This window comes from Strix aluco, chromosome 6 (assembly GCF_031877795.1).
Source record: "Strix aluco isolate bStrAlu1 chromosome 6, bStrAlu1.hap1, whole genome shotgun sequence".
NCBI lineage: Eukaryota > Metazoa > Chordata > Aves > Strigiformes > Strigidae > Strix > Strix aluco.
The window spans coordinates 3,423,854-3,438,953 of record NC_133936.1 but is presented as its reverse complement, the minus strand read 5'-3'; the positions used below and the strand labels follow the sequence as shown (position 1 = coordinate 3,438,953).

At 37.3% G+C, this 15,100-nt stretch overlaps 1 protein-coding gene across 10 annotated transcripts in view; it reads left to right on the top strand.

Moving 5' to 3' along the window:
- The first annotated feature begins 2,656 nt into the window (after positions 1-2,656).
- The window catches only part of MBD5 (methyl-CpG binding domain protein 5), a 105,456-nt gene continuing 93,012 nt past the window's right edge, over positions 2,657-15,100 (top strand). For 6 of the 10 annotated variants that reach the window (XM_074828503.1, XM_074828502.1, XM_074828507.1 and 3 more), the window contains exons 1-3: positions 2,657-2,804; positions 3,730-3,873; positions 12,063-12,160. The gene's annotated coding sequence lies outside the window, so the exon portion shown is untranslated. Of the gene's footprint in view, positions 2,805-3,729; positions 3,874-11,261; positions 11,283-12,062; positions 12,161-15,100 lie in introns of those variants that run through there. The other 4 variants (XM_074828510.1, XM_074828508.1, XM_074828509.1 and 1 more) reach the window with 3 other exon arrangements.

Sequence of the window (15,100 nt, the reverse complement as noted above, 5' to 3'; positions counted from 1 at the left end):
ATGAAATGATGCAGATAAAACAATTTATTTTGTGTTTTTATTGGGAGGGGAGACAGGTGGTTAGCTGGACTCTGCAAAATTTCCTCCAAGAGGTTCAATTTTTGTTCTTTGGGGTTTTTTGTTTGTTTTCTTTGTTGTTTGCTGTAAGCCCAAATAATTTCAGTGCTGTGGGTTTCAGTGTGGCTCTGCAAATATTTGTCTTGGCACATTGGGGCAGTTGAAGCTCTGTAAGGGCCAGGTGGGAAAGACACAGCTGAGGACCAAGCAGCGACTCTGTAACAGGCTTGGTGCTAGAGAAGATACACATGCAAAAGTGCCTTTGGTTTTTTCTTTTTCCCATCTATATATTTCCAGTCTTCTCCGTATCCCAAATAACCATGAGAAACTGATGAAGAAATCTGTTAAAATATGTGCTGCTTCTAAGAAACTTTAAGTTCTTTAGCTAAAGATGAAAGTTTCTAAAATTGTTTGAAAGTATTAGAGCTATCAACATCACCTTATTTTCAATAATCTAACAGTGAACTTGGGTGTTTTTCCTTTACTTTCTGCTTTTCTCTGAAATCAGTGTTCCAGCTGAACTCTGAAATCTGACTGTCGTCACTTCCAACCTGGTAATGAAGTGTCGCCTGGGTGAAACTGGAGACCAGCCTGGCTCCAGACCTCTTATGTATTTGCTCCGTATTTAAAGAAGAAATGTTATGTGATATTTTGCTTGATGTAACGAAAATAGTTAAATCTCTCCTTAAGATTTAAACACAACTTTTCCTTGGGCTCAAATGTCTCCTTGGTGCCCCGAGAGGGTCTTATTGAAATGCAGACACTCCATCTTTCCCTTTCTTTGATAAGAGAGGTTGCTCTCTATTACTTCCATAAAACAGCATTTACTACAAATACTGTGTCTGCTGTTAGGCTGTGAAGAGACAAACTGCATACCTGATATGTCTGGATACTAAGGAAGTCAAGCAACACAATCCTTGTAATTCCTCCTGACGACTGTGAAACAGGGATGTGGTGATTATGGTTCTCCTGGGAGATGTCTTTTAAAAATTAACAAGGTCATTTTCTTAACAAAAATTTCCAAACCTCATTTCAACCAAGTAGGAAGGGAATACTGTTTTTATCTGCTTCTGACTTAATTGTCCACGCGCCCGTTGTGGAGATGTCATCATGCGATAGTGGTGCCGCTAACGCGGAGAGGTGCCTCTCAAACCCCTGGGAGAAAGAAGCCAGTTCCCCTGAAACATTTTCTTCTTACTAAAGATAAGATGGAAAGAGTAGTGATGGAGGCAAAAGTGATAAAGGCAGAAATATCAGAAGGAATGGCAAGCTAAAGCCAGAATTTTAAAAGCTGCATTGGGTGCATCTTCAGAGCTGGAAAGGCCGTTCGGAAGAAGTTACCTACATCACCAAGTCCTTTAACAGCAGATGATCTTTTCTCTGCAGAAGAATAAAGAGCGCTGACTTCTTGACTGAACATGTCTTAGACAGGGATGTCTGGCCGTGTGAGTCAGGTCGGCCTCCTGAGCTCTGGAAGGCCCAGGTAGCCTAGAGAAGCTTGGTATCAGGGAACTCTGAAGGTTGGATACAGGATTTGAGAGCCGTACAGAAACAAGTGCTCCCTCCCTGATGCCTAAGTCCACTTTGTTAATAGCGCAAAATTACAATTGAACTAAGCTGATTAAATGGCACAGTAGATTTGTCACACAGAAACAGTGGTGGTAATCTGGCAGCCAAATATATTGGAGGGGAAATGAGGTAGAAAAAAATTACAAAGTCCATCCAGAATTGTGATTTTCCTTATTTAAGAAAATAAAAATTAAAAAAATGCAAAAACCTACTAAGGCTTTTCTTTTTTTAATGTGCCTAGAAAGTCTGCTTTTCCAGAAGGCAGCACAGTGAACTGGGAGGAAATAGGATTTTATCTTTTATTTAACCAAGGAAGGAATACAAGCATAACTTCAAATAAATTTGCTATTAAAAAAAATTTACATTATTACATTTGAGGAGTATTCTGAAGTTTCTTGGAGTGATTTGCAGGTTCCATGGGACTGATCTGTCTGCACTGCGCACATAACTGCAAAGGGAGATAAATTCCTTTCTGTTAGTAATACAATCATCTCACAAGGTATTTTTTATTAAATTAGACCTGCGTTACTAAATTGCTCCTGATGCCTTTTGTGGATGCTTCTAAATCATCAGCTAAATAGCAGCTGATTTAAGTTTGGCAAAAGGAAGAAATGAAGTTTTGGAAGATTATATTCATTGTTCCTAATAGTAATCAATCAGAATTTGATACTTGTGTACGGTCTTGTTTTAAAAGCACTGTAATTATGGCTGTGTTACAAATCTTATGTTAATGAAGAAGAAGAAAAAAAGAAGTAAATATGACCCATACTTTGAACTTAAACATTCTGTGGATGTTATTTGTAGAATGAGTACCATTTCCCTTAATTATGGGAAACAGCAGGATTAAAAAGATCCCTTTCCCAACTTTTTTCTAGTATCATTAGAAGCAAATGCAAGGCATATACTGGCTTACCTGACCAATTGTTTTCTTCTGTTATTTCCTGTTTAATTCATGCTTTTGATAACTATTCTTTGTCTTTAGAAAAATCTTTCCTGTGTTCTAGGGGTCTTTTTCAAAGCCACACTCAGACAATGAGACATGTTGGTATTTAGGGCATGTCCCCAGCTTTCATCTGCTTTTCCTTACCTTTCATGTTTGTTTTTTCTCATTGTCAGAACCTGCGGTGCCTCCTCTTTGGTATCCCTAGCAGCAGCTGGTTGTGTATTTGTTTCAGGAGGTGGGTGGCCCTTCTGTCCTGCTCTTTTCCAGACATCAGGGCAAAGGGGAAGCAGGTAGAGTAATAGGTATATGTGAATGTAGAGCCTGAAAGAGTGGGTGTCAGGCATATGTATTTGAATACATGCATTAAAAACATTTTAATCTTACATAAAATCTTTTATTAGATTTCAGTTTGATGGTGAACATGCACTGCTAATACGAAGAAATATTCCTCTGTTAAATCTTGTGGGATTTGGGGGTACTTGTGAATTAATTTATTTCTAGGAGTTCCATCAAAAGAGAAATCCTTTGTAAAACTACAGATGTTAAAACACAGACAAAAAATGCTTCTTGTTCTGGGAAATTATATGCAGTTATTAGCAGCTGAATATTGAAATTAAAATGCAGAAAAGACCCCTGAAACCTACTAACTATAATTCTAGGATCTTAGAGAAACACTTTTCCTTGACCTTCTTTCTGGTTCCTTTCCTTAAAAATATGGTATTTATGAATTCATGGAAATATCCCTATAGTTTTACTTAAAATTTCACCAAGACTTACTGCTTACAATTAATAGAAGTAAATTACAATGACCAGGAGAACACGGACTAGTGCAGACACAGGGGAAGCCCCCGGCCATGGTTGTACCCGTAGCCAGGCAGAACAGCTCGCCCTTTCATACTGCTATGAATGTATCTATTACACTTAGAAATCCATCGATTCCATAGGAGTTTTCCTTTTAAGTCTTTCTACCTCAAATGATTTTTAAGGATTTCGCACTGCCCTGTTCTGCCACACGTCAGGAGCTCAGTACACGGGCAGACATCCACACTCTGGTCAAGCAGCGTTTGCCATCCTATTTCTTGTATTCCCATGACCCCATGTGCCTCTTCCTCTCGTGTCTGTGGGGTTTAGTTAGTGTGTTGGGTTTTTTTTTCTGTCAGGTGGGAAAGTCATCTGGCACAACAGGATATTGAACTCCGTTGAGAGCCTGGCCAGAGGGGAAAAAGGACTATTTATTGCCCTACTGAACACCACATATAATTGGTGCTATCAGACATCTGGCTAACCTGGTACCCGATATGAAGGTACGAGTGCTGAACGGATAACGGGCTCTAGTGATGTCCCTACATCCTTCCTCTTTTGGTACTAGTTTTCTACAAAGCAGTAGCATTCTGCCTATTGGTATTTGAAACATGGTATAAAACTATGCAGTTTGCGCTGAATAATTATGCTTTAGCTAAATGAATGGAAAAATAGTGTTGAATGGAAACCATCACAAGATCTGCCAATTAATACAATTTTTCTGTTGCATTTGATTGCCTTTTCTGTTCTTTAAAGAAGACACAAAATAAAACAAGAGACATATCTGAAGAGATGCATTTTTTTTCTTTTGCTGTGTAATCATCACAAAGTCATATGTTCTTAAATTTACAGCATTTTATGCTTCTAAATGTTTCTAATTTCATTTTGGAGGAGAAAAATATTTCTTCAAACAATTGAGGCTCAACACTGCCATTTTTTCTGTTTTAAAAGAAAGTCTCTGAAGGGATGTCAGTGTTTTATCTGCTGTGTGGTGTCCTCTTTTCAGTTTTTGATTCAGTGTCATGATTTCTGGTATTCAGTGTTTGAAAGCATGAGAACACTAATTATTTTATAACAGTAAATGTCAGTACGCAGTTTTCTCAAAATCAACCTAAAATAGACCTTTAGTTTGTCTTACAACATCTTTGCAGGTTTTAAATGTGAGTTTTGATAGGAAACAGCCATTCAGAAACTGAAGCTGTGTATCTACCGTTCTATAATTCAATTCCTTTAGTCTTTAGTTCTATGTGGAGAAAAATTTTTACTATGGTATCAGTTGTATTACTATGATACCACATTTGTTATAGACATAGACTGCCCTGGAGCTGTAAAATTCTGTTTAGGGTGATAGCAACTGCCACCAATCAGAGGTGAGTATTTGTGGAACCATCTAAACAGCAGAGGAAGAACATCGTGTTATAAAGCACAGTGATACTTGCACAGTTATCAAAATATTTTTCTGTTTTCTTTCTTCAATCCTAAAGTAAACAATAGGTAGTATTCCTAATCCTTCCATTCATTTTTCCTGATTTATGCATTTTCACCTTTTCAGAAGAATTTCAACTATTTTTGCAGTGTTGTAACCACAAGATTACAGTTGACAGAAATTTTGTATTTTGTTTCCAACAGTGTCACCAACATACCAAGAATTTGAGGAGGTCACTAAAAATCACTGCCACAGTTTTCTCTTACTAAAGTAAGAACTCTGTCATCTTCACATGACTTGAGAAATGAATTACATTTGAGAGTATATTTTTAGATACATTAGATGTTTGGATGAATGGCAGTATAGATGCAAAATATTTTCTTTTGTATATGGAAATTTTAATAAGGTCAAAACCATATCTTTTTGGAGAGATTGCAAAAATTTGCTGATGCGTCATCTTCACTGAAAGGTGAGGTATGTGTGACTGGTCATTTTGCAGTTGCTTTAATTAGAATTCAAAAGAGTACTTGGATGAAATGTGAGTAAATCTCATTACTTTGACAGTGGTTGCTTAACTACAAAGAAAGTATATATTTAGTCAACCCTACTCACTTCTATGACCTAGTTTGCTGTGGATAATAATTTTCTTAGGGTAGCACTAGGCTCACTTTTCCCCCACTTTTCCCCTGTTTAATTTATATGAATGAGGGATTCTTCCCATCTCTCAACTTAATTTCTGCGCTACTCACAGCAAGGCAAGGCTCTTTCCGTTGGCATCCGTAGTAACTCCTGATTCCCACTCTGGCTTCACTTTGATCTCCTCCCGGTCCTCCTCCTGTTCCCATGGAAGCACTCAGAGTTTCCTGGTTTGTCATTCCTCTCTGATAAACTAAAAGTTTAAACTCTACGTTCTTCATCTTCCTAGGGCTGTGCGGGTAGAGATGCTGGTTGGGTAGCCTGACTCAAAGACCAGCTGAGATGTGAAATAAATTGATGCCAAAGCTTCTGCACACTCAGTCGAATGAGTCATAACTTCTGTACTCATGTAAAGCGCTCGAGCTTTAAGAGCAATCTCTACTATTAAGGTAGTATCAAGTAAGTGAGAATAAGCAAGAAAAGTCTAGACGCTGCGTTCACGCGTTAGCGAATGATGTGGCAGAATACGATGCGTGGTGGGGACCAAAGTGAGGGGAGCTCACTTCTGAGTGGTTGGGCTGATAAGGGGGATTGGTGAGGGGTTCTTTGAGTTTGTTCTACCTCTTAATTAGGCCCAAGTATAGGTTTCGTTTCCTTAGATGGACAGCCTAAAGTCCTTGTGATGCTCCAGGGTGTGGTTGCACATTAGACAATCTCCGTGGAGAATTTTGCTTTTGCTAATTGTAGAAGTTACGCTGTTCAGCTTTAGAGATTAGCTGCTAAAAAAGTATTTAGAAGTAACCTAGAAAGGAAGGAAATGCAGGTATACATGTTTAGAAGAGAAATAGGATTTCTTGATGATGTAGTTTGTGTCTTATTGAGGGCTGTTTTTTTTTTTTTTTCTTCCAGAAATATTGTTTTATTTCTCAGAACTTTTAGTAGTACTGGGATTTTGACTATATTAAAAAATAAAGTATCAGTGCTCTGTATACGTAGAAAAAAATGCATTTTTTTATTTTATGTGTGCTTATAATGTTTGTATGTATGCACATATGGTTTAGACTTAAATATTGAAAAATATATGGAGAGAGGGAGGGAGAGAGAGAGGGGTGGGAAGTATCTGTTACAGAAGCAAAGCCCCAGTCGAGGCAGCCCCGCACCGCAGCGTTTCGCCCCGAGGACTGCGGGGAGCTGCATCGCCAAGTGCTGCTTTGCTCAGCGCGATGTCAGGGGAAGTTTCGTTAACGACGCGGGCCTGAGCACTGCTGGAGAACGCGTGAGAACTGCAGCAACTGGCCTTCCCCAGCATACCCGTGATAAAATTAGTGAGGCTTTCATACTTTTAGTTAAAATGTCTTCTTTTTTTCTAATTCTAATTAGAAAGTTCAGCTATATTGGTGTCAATAAAATGGTAAATAACAGTTAAAAGCAGGATGAAATTCTTTCTTTGAACAATATTGGAAGAGGGTCATCTGTCACACGATCCCATTAGTTCTTGCTTGCTCATCTGACAAAAACAAGACAGACCTGGTTTATTTATTTCTCGCTTAAAACTATTAATTTTAAAAAAATACCGAGACTGCCTTGTCTGCATTATTGTGGAACAAAAAAAAAGAAAACTGTCTGTTTTCCTCCGAATTCATTTCCAGTGGTAGCCTTTGCAACTAAGTTGAATCATCTCATGGATTCTAAAATCAGAGGAGAATGTAACCTTGCTAAGAACGGCGGTGTCTTTTGTGCCGTGCTTATTCCTGTTGCTTTCTTCCTCTTCCACTACGCACGACAGGTGTGATAGCCAGTACACGACGTACGTGTGCGGTTGTGGGTGCAAAAACAGAAAGTTGGAAAACAAAGATCTCTTTAGTGTTTTTCAAATCTACTAGTCCTTTACATTTGCCACTGAAAAAACATTTAGATAAGACTTTCAGTTACCCTTGTGTAGCTGTATGCGGATATTCTATAATGCATACTAAAATTTCTAACGTTTTCTGTGTACATTTATCTTAGCGTGGAACAATCTTCATAGGACTGTAAGGTTTTTTTTCTCACAACTAAGAAAAACATACCTCCCAGAGGCAAATGACTGACGGAGATTGGAAAGGCTTTGTAGTAGTTCTGTGGTAGTGCCTCTCACATGTATTCCCTTATCTAAAAGAAAATGGTCTGAGATTTTGCACCTGTCCAAGCTAATGGGTTTCTTTAATACCTAAACGTGTATATGAAGCTCAGGCGTGTTTTTCACCCATGTGATTTAAAGTAACACATGTAACTTCATCAAAGTTACTTTTGATTTAAGCCTGTGCAGAAGTTGGCTCTTTCAAGAAGCTAATTTACTGAAACGAATGCAAATATTTAATTCCTGAGGTTAGAGTGTCTTTTGTTTGCGTTTGTGATATTCTAATTAAAAGCAAATTCCCAGCGTGGGGTGGATGCGGGCAGTCACCACAACTCCCAGAGAAGTGAGGTTTCACCATCAGAGCTCCAGACCAGTCCAGAGACTCATCTAAAGAAATTCGGTCGTGGGGTCATGGCGGTCTACGCTGTATTTTCTGCATTTGAGTTATTTTTGTAAAATGTTTCAACAATACTTTGTGGAGTTGTGACAATAATAGCGGAAAATCTACCTTATCCCAAATAATACAAAAATAGAGCACAAGAGCTATTTACAGTGGGAACAAATGGAAAGTTAATGACATTAGAAAAACATACTGATGTTTTTGCATAGCTATGCAATAAAATATTTAGGTTAAAAATAAATCTGATGGTTTTAACATTTAGTAGCACCCACGAGTGTAAAAAATAATGTCTAAAACCAATTTATTATTTTTCCCCAATGATTTTGGAGCATTTACTTTGAATGATTATTGTCATGTGTTCAGACAGTTTAGCTTCTTCAAATTTGATGTTTGGGAATAAATTAACAAAAAAATATTTGGGATTTAGAAAGTTTCATATCTCAGAATATACTAAATGTTGAGTTGTATCTAAATAAATGTTTTGTCCCCAGTCCAGGAAGAAATTTAAAAAAAAAAAAAAAAAAATCAAAACAGATTCTTACATTTGAGCAGAGACATATGTTTTGTGGGTTGGCACCAGACTAGGATGCAGAATCTTGTAGAACCAACTCTTCATACTCTAGGATATTTAGAGGAACAACATTCAAAACAAGGTGCTAGAAAATTTTAAAAAAAACAAACCAGAGAATATATATTTTCTTGAAGACGGAAAATGTCTGGTTTGAGTCCCTTTGTGGCTGTCCCTTTATTTCTAGTGCCATGCAGCTGTTTCTTTTTTGTGTCAGTGTCAGATGACATACCAGAATCAGATATTGTAAATAAGATAATGTGTTATTATAAAGAAAATGTTTGAATTTCATTGGTAAATTCACATTAATTGAAGATGAGATCATAGTGACTCCTTCTGGCTGTTAGGATGATGATCATAAAATTATATGAAGAAAAAATAACAAAATGCTTGGGTGCCATTCAGCAAAACGAACAGGTCCCATGAGATTTAGAAGATTCCCTTAAAACATGTGGCTCGACACAGAGGAAACTTTTTCCCTGTGATGCAATGTTCCAGCTCCTTCGAGAAGGCTTAGAGGTTTTGAGAGACAAAAATTAATGATACCCTTACAGTCACTGCAGTTGTTATGTGTGGGAGAAAGATGTTTAAATCTGATCAGAAATAATATCTGCAATGGGAGCAGAGTTTAAATATCTGGATTTTGGTTGTGCAGTTCAGTGCCAACAAAAGAAGAAAATAGCCCCTATTAACACAAAAGGCAAAATGAGAATGATTTACTTGTCAGGGAAAAAAAAAAAAAAATCTTTTCAGTGGCATTTAAAAAATCTGGGAAGATTTAGGTATGATTCAACTTCTTAAGAAAATTGAATGCTAAGTTTGAAGGGCAATTGATAGTCTCAACACTGAATTTCATGCACAAAGTTGCTTTTAGGGAAAACAAATCACAGATTCTGAAGCTCTTTGAAGAATAACTCTTTAAAATGGCACAATGAAATGTTGCATTCATTTCCCTGGACTTGCTCCATATTATGTGTTCTCCCTTTAAAAAAAAACCTTTTTTACTCGAGTTCTGAGTGCATCTTCAATGTTAAGATCTCCTTGTCAGCAGGTGTGCTTTCTGGTTTGTAACCACTGATAAGTATCTTCCATGCTGAAGTTACTAAACAAATCTGTTGATGGATTCTGTTTTGGCTTCCGTACCAGTTTATTCCGCTGACTTTATTGGCTTGGCATAAAAAACAAGTAAAGTACAGCCAAAGCCAAGCATAGCTAACAAAAGAAGCGTATGTCATGGCTGCACAAGATGTAGCCCTGTTGAATTCAAAGTAATCATTTTGGGTTTAATGTTTGTATGGCCTACCTGAACTCAGCGACGTTTGGTATCTTAGATCGGGTTGTTTAGTGACTTTGAGCAGCTTATCAGCAGAACTTGTTGTTCACCTGTTTGTTTCACAGGCTGCTTCTGTGCACTTCAAGGTATTTTGTTAGCCTTAGATTATTTGAAACACTCTTTTCCATTCCTCTCCTGCCCCTCAGCCCTGTCTTGGACCATATCTGACTATACGGTGGCAGTCTGCTGGGGCAGCGTTGCTTTCAGTTCCTACACAGCAGCTTTTTAATACTTTAATAGGGTCATTTTGTATCGGGAATTTTTTCCCCCATACCAATCCATCAACGCTTAGTTTGGCAAGCATCAAGTCACAGTGTACATCCAATTTCTTTTTCAGATTTTTTCATTAGAAAAAGAGAGTTAGCGTAATCATGGTATAACCTATGCAATTTTATTTCAGAGACGGATCTGACAGTTATTTCTTCTACAAGGATTTGAAATTTTAGAAGCACTAGGAAGAGCAGACAGTATCCATTTAAGTATTCGATAACTTGCTATTTTGCAGAAGAAGTTGATTTGAAAGGTGTTTATTCTCAGGTGATGGAAGTTGGGGGGTTTTGGATTGACCTCAGAAGAAACAAACATGGACAATCCAGATAAATTATTGTCATAAAGCTGAGATGAAATAACTTTTTGCATTGATAAAGGCAAACTGTGAAAACTTGGTGGTTTTGCTATTAGAGGTATTTAATTATTATGGCTTTAATAAATTGTCCACAGAGCTTGCAAAGCGATCTGGTGATCCAGTAACCTTTACACACGTGTCCTGACTGCTGGCAATCGGATGTCCGAGGCCTGCAAATAGAGTAAATAGATTAATCGCATTTTTAAAAAAAATATATTCAAGATGAATTAGTGGCTTGGGTTAACTCAAGTTGGATTGCTGCTGTTGTTGTACACTGTCAGAAATCAGTAAAAGGTTTTGCTTTGCCCAGAGTTGGATTCCTTCATAATCTGAGAAAGACTAAACCAAGTGGAATCAACTGAGTAGAGGGGAAAATTGTTTACATGACAAAAGCTTTTTTACTTGATTAGTCTTCTAGTTGATTGCATCTGTTGCTAAATAAAGATTGAAAGATTTCAAAGGTATTGCAGGGTATGTTAGGTTATACAGGTACCTTAAGTGGGGCTTAATTTTGTATATACTGTCAAGCGTGTGCGTAAGGGTTGGTTATACCAACTTGAGCCTGTTATCAGACTTTGTCTTATGTTACACAGCTATGCTTTGAATTTTCTTCATTAAGGAAATGTTCTCCAGAGCAGAGAATTGCCAGGACATTCTGGACAGCAGGAAACACCTTTTTACTGTGATGGTGGTTGGCCACTGGATCAGATTGCCCAGAGAGACTGTGGAGTCTTCATCCGTGGAGATGTTCAGAGTCCAACTGGATGTGGTCCTGGGCCACCAGCTCTAGGTTGTCCTGCTTGAGCAGGTGGGGTGGACCAAATGTTCTCCAGAGGTCCCTGGCAATCTCAACTACTCTGTGGAAATTTTGTCGTGGTTACAATAGACAACTGGTTTCTCTTTCAATGAAAGAAGTTGAGACCTGAAAAAAAAAAAAAGTACCTACTGGGCATTTTAGCATAAGTTGATTCCAAAGGAAGTACATATATGGCCTAGTTCGTTTGATGGTGACTTTACCATAAGCATGGTATTTTTTTTTTAATTCATCTTTCCATAGTTACAGTACTGAAATATGAAAACAGCACTAATAAATGATGTTGTATGGTTATACCCTTGAATAATGGGGGTTTTTGTTAAAACCATAAGTGTATTTTTAGGGGCGTTGTCTTAAAGTTACTTTTAGTTTGTCTTTTCAAAGATTAGGGAGGTGGCTTAACTTTTCATGATCTATTAGTGCTTATAACACACTTCAGTGCTGATTTGTAATTTTATTTGGCTTTTCTACTCTTTAACTCATGGGATGATTACTGCTGTTGTTATTTTGGTACGATAACAGTGAATTTCCCAAGTTTGCGTATCTAGTCTTAAATATACTAATGCGGAGTAATTGTTATATGCCTCAAGTAGCTAAATGCCTTCCCATGTAATGGCTCTGGTGCTTGTCTATTTGTTTTTAACAGCAGCTAATAAATTCATGTATTACATGAAATGCACAATTTTACTTTGTACCTTCTTAATAAATAAATAAAATTTTTCAAAATCCTCAGTCTAGTTGCAACTAACCTGGCTTTGTGGTATTTTTCTTCAGATCCTTGTTGACGATGGTGGTCATTGGAGGCATAAATATTGAAGAAAATATCATTTACAGACAAGATCTTTGAAATCTCTTTCCTTCAGACAGCAAAGGTAAGTAAAATAATCTATATTATGCATTTGTATATAAGTCACAAGTTAGATAGTTTTTGACCTCAGAAGTAACCAAAATTGAACAGCAGCTCAAGTTCAGGAGCCTGACTGCACTTCCAAAAGTTTTAACATTTTGGGCTGTTTATTTATCCTACTAACGTAACAAATAAGCTTTATGGAAGGAGCTCAGTTTGTTTTCCTCCTTTTAGTTGCAAGAATATGAGTCCTTAGCTTGATTTCTTCTGCATTTCATGTTATTCCTTATTCTTTCTTTCTCACGAGCTTTCCGAACTGCAGATCATTTGCGATCTCTGTGCGTGATACTGATGAGAACCAGGAATACATTATATGTTAAAATCTGAAAAGTAGTTGGGCGTGGGGATTACTACTCAAAAAGACAAAAGTTTTGGGGAAAAGAAATAGCCAGCAATACACAAAACAAAATAGTGGTCAGTCTCTTGAAGATTTCTATAGAAGTTTAGAAATGTGGTTTGTTTTTAATTAAATTATTAGAGAGACAAATCTGATGTGCACTCTGCTTGTACTACTTATTTTGAATGTGTGGACTTTCGATCAAAATAAACATTAGGTATTCAGGAGAGTTCTGTCTGTGTACTGTTTTTTCTATTTTGAAACTAACTGTATAAAACACTCTAGGTAATATGGGAAGATTTTTTTTCTGTTATGGAAATAGAGCTAATTTTCCCACTCATTATCTGCTGTTAATTTAATGTGTGGCAATATCTGAAATTTAGTGATGATTATATGGCAGTAGATTTTTGGTTAGCTGTACAGCTCATCTACGAGCAAACCAATTAAGACATAATTTCAGAATATAATTGAACTCCTAATGGGGCACTCTAATTCACTAGAAATTTACATATTTACTTTTCTTTGTTTTAGTAGACAGGTCCAAAATGAGGGTACAGCTTCATTTTTGAACTTCTGAATACAGCAACTTCATCTGCGACTTTTCAAAATGAAGCATGTAAAATGCTGTTGAATAAGAGGATGGATAAGTTCATGAATAAGCTACTTAGTTCTCAAATCTGAACTTTGAATAGCTCTCATTAGCTGTTTTATTTGAAGAATAAAACTCACTGTGTTTGTTAGGATGCTGTGGTCCTATTGATACTCTTTTCACCTGCAGTGCAACACCATGCGATGCCACACAGCGAACACTGATCTACTTAGGACAAAGTCTGCTCAGTGTTCGTAACTAATTTTCTTCCTTTAGGCATGTCTGGGCAGCCTTGATCTGCTGGGAAAGGGCTCGTTCTGCAGATCTTTATAACTGATTTTCCAAGCAGTATGAATAGGGAATTCTTGGAACTGCATAGTTAGCCCAGACCCAGCCTGATGGAGCATCAAGGCTGGGACACGCAGGGTCACAGTTCTGTCTTGCTTCTGCATTACAAATATGAAGTACCTCATTTATGTAGCGTTTGTAATGCATTTCTGGTTTACTGCCCCCTTCAGTATCTTCTTACATACATCAGAGCTTTCCTGTGAACCTCTTTTTGATTTTCTGAGGTTTTTTCAGCCCAAGTTTAACTGCAGGGGTACTAAGATGTGATGTTACTCATGTACATGGCCACGTGCAGTGGGCACTGCCAGATGAATCTGGGCCTACGCAGCCCTGGTTCCACTGGGTTTTGTGTCGTTCTAGGTTTTCTCAGTTCCCAGATGTAAAAGAACAGCAGGTGGGAAAGAGTTAAAAAATGAGGCAAGCATAACTGACTTACATGACCTAAAATAAGGAAACAAACAGTAGCTGTTTGTTAGAGGAAAGCTCAAATTAAGAAAGAAATGAAAGCTGTTTTCTCTTTCTTTCTTTTTCCTTTATATTTTGACCTCCAGAACAGAAGACTTTTTCATTCAAAAGATAAACACTACTGAGCTGAGAGAGGTTATTTATACCTCTGCCACGTTGAGGTTAAATTTTGGGGATTGTTTTGTTGTTACTGTTTTCTTCAAGGAGAAACCTCTGTGTATGTTTTTATTTGTTCTGAAATGAGGACTTACAACATTTGGTAGAGGAAGACCAAATGTTTTGGGGTAATAATTATCAAAGCGTGCATTTGGGTTAAGAAGAAACATTTTCTGCGTGTGAAAAACTGGGACAGGGAAAGTATTTCTTTCTGTAAGGTTAATGTTTTACTAGCTATTTCCTTAAAGTTTTAATACGTACATGTGGATAAACCTCAGAATGCTTCTACGAAATCTAAAAAAACATTTAGCTCTTATTCTTGGCATCTTAGCTTTTATTTTGCACTCTTTTTGTCTACTGGTACTAAAATGCACATAGGTATGTGCAGACACTTGTTTCTGTTCCATTTGATCTATTTTTAAATGCAAGGGCTTTTTGTATTTAATACGCATTACTGTGCTTGCAGTCTAATACTTCAAAACCTTAGTGACCTTGGTTCACCCACTTGTACCTTGTACATAATCATGCTGTCTTTAATTATATGATAACATACTATTTTTCTTTATATAAAGAAATCCTTGCATTAAATAGATGGCATTTAATCAGTACGCAGCTATCAAGTATTTTTAATTGTTCGGTGTGTTGTTCTGGATCTTCTGCACTATGTAATTTTCAGACCTTGCTCTGCAGAGAAAATTAAGAATTGGCCTTTATGCTTTACTGTACCTTTTAGCAACAGGTTTTCTCTTAAGACTTTCTGGCAAAACCCAGTCTCTGAAGCCCAGGTTATTTTGCAGAAACATTTTCAGTTCTAGGAGCTTTCCTTGCCAGCTCTGGTGATGGGATGCTGAGGTCTGTTTGCTTTTTACAGTACTTGCAGAACTGGGGTACTCACTCCATGAAGATTCTTTCAAGCCAGAAAAGCGAGAGCAGTAATCCTGCATGAAGAGGAATTGAAAAGATTGTTGGCCTAGACGTCTTCTTTTCAATTCATGATTTCATTCTTCTTG